Raw genomic sequence first — 2,390 nt, 5'->3', positions numbered from 1 at the left:
AGCGACAACATGAAGGAAGAGACAGAGCAGGATTGTGAGCAACTGTTTTACATCCATATGTGCGTACATGAGTGCGTCACTTTCAACCCGTATTACATCTTGGCACTATGTGATTTATTTATAATTGTGGGATCGATGCAACAACGTCTTTCCTTTTTTGTTTCTAAAAGCGTTAATCTTGTGTTTTTGGAGACGTTCTGTCAGCTTCAAAGTTTTTCTTGGGGCGCCACTGTTGCAGAGACATTAAGAAACCAACCAGTACTCTAACTTTACTATCTGGTCCCAGATTTACTGTCGATCCCTTTGCGGTAATTCAGTGATTATTTAGTAAAATGCACTATGTAAGCACAATATAAATTTAAATAATAAAGGTGTTAGAAGTAGATTTTGACACAGGACCTTCTGCAAGACAAGGCCACACCATTACATAATAATAATGCAGAAGTTAGATGTCTGTTAACATTGGTCCTTTCTTAACTAAACTGTTCGTGGCATCTTGTCTTTTTTTGTAAAACAAAGATAAACATCCACAGAATTGAAAGGGTACTAATCTTGCTGACAAATGTAATAATTTAAGTTAAGTGCATTTGTAAGTACTTTTGTAACGCAAGCTGTTTGCAATGTCAGAACACAGACACATCTGTAGTTGATAAACCACAGCAACCTATCTGCCAACTTTAATGACGGCTGTGACCACCCCAAACCCTACATCTGCACCACCCCCGCATTCTCAAATACATTTTTAAACAATATTAGATTGGATTAGATTAGATTAGATTCAACTTTATTGTCACAAGTACAGGTACTAGGCAACGAAATACAGTCAAGCATCTAACTAGAAGTGCAAAGCAGTAAAGTGCAGAGTAATGTGCATATGTACAAAAATATGTAAAAAGAATAATAACATTATACATATATATATGAATATACTAGCAGGATATTTACAATATAAGAGCAGAGAAACAGTATTCTAAAGGCTACTTGGTGGAAAGGAAGAAGCATTACATTATCATCTATACCTGACACTGACATGATTAGTCAGAGAGTTCATCGATATATGACATGAGAGGCGACTTCACGCAGCTGAAGCGATATGAGAATTTGCTGGTCAGAGCCTCCTGATGTGACACATGTGGATCCTGGACATGCACTAGAGATGAAGATGATGACTCATCGGTCTAGACAGATATGGGAGACATTTCTCAGTGACAGACAAAGAACAAAGGCTTGTGATTATAAAAATTCAACATTTTAATAGAAACCCAGACACATTCTGACCCCCTAGCTCCACCATCGCCATCATCCTCCGCACCACCCTCTCTTTTCTTCAACTTCCATCTTCCTCAGCCAGATGTTATCTTTTAAAACACAATCAGCCACTCAAAGTACTTCTTTTCATCTTTTACAGTGTTCAATATGTTAGTGAGAGCTTGTGTGTTCTTTGGCTTGTGTTACAGATAATTGTAATTTAATGGTGCTGCATGGAGAAACACACTAACACACATGCACACCAAATCTTTCCTGTCAAACACTGGCTCCACTTATGGAAAAAAGTGAAAAATGGTAAATTTGAACAAGTTGGGTTAAAGCTTTCCTTTTTTTTTTTTTAAATTTGAAATCAAAAGTGACAGCAATTTGTCTTAAACCATGTAGCAATTTCTTTATGTGCAGATAATTGATCAGAAAATGCTTTTCTTACTCTTCATGGAATAAGTGCGTTCATGCTTAAAGGTTAAAGCACCAGAAGTGCAGTTCTTGTTCTTGTTACTCTTGAGTGATGAAAGTGTTGTAAGTAAAGATAAAGAGGTGCTGCGTCATTGTTTTTCACTGAATTTATCATAAGGATATAGTATAAAGAAGTCTTTTAAACATTTTAATGTGTGAATATGAAGGTTTTTATTGTTCCTCTGGTGGCCACGAAACATAAAAGGCCCTGTCTAGAGCCAGTGTTTGTTTGTCCATTCTGCGCTACTGTAGAAACATGGCGGTTCAACATGGCGGACTCCATAGAATAGGATCTGCTTCGTCTGTAGATAAAAACAGCTCATTCTAAGGTAACAAAACAATTCTTATTTCCAGGTGATTAAACACATCAAATAAAAACATACCTATAAAGCTGCCAATAAAGCTTCCTAAATGTTACACACTGGACCTTTAAATTCCCAAAATGTCAATAAAATCTCTAATGCAAGACAGGTGTGGTTGCTCTGAGTGACCTGGGTGACGTTTCAACTGGGATAACGGCACCCCAAAACACATTTGCTCATACTGCCACATTTCAGGTCAAGTCTTATAGCACCACAAGAGTCCTACACTTTGCCCAGATGTGTAGTGAAGGTACAAACTTCTCTTATCACGATGAACAATAACCCTTAGATGCATAAGTGGGT

This window comes from Morone saxatilis, unplaced genomic scaffold (genome assembly GCF_004916995.1).
Source record: "Morone saxatilis isolate NCDOM2014 unplaced genomic scaffold, NCSU_SB_2.0 Contig7, whole genome shotgun sequence".
NCBI lineage: Eukaryota > Metazoa > Chordata > Actinopteri > Moronidae > Morone > Morone saxatilis.
Note: the sequence above shows the minus strand (reverse complement) of the source record.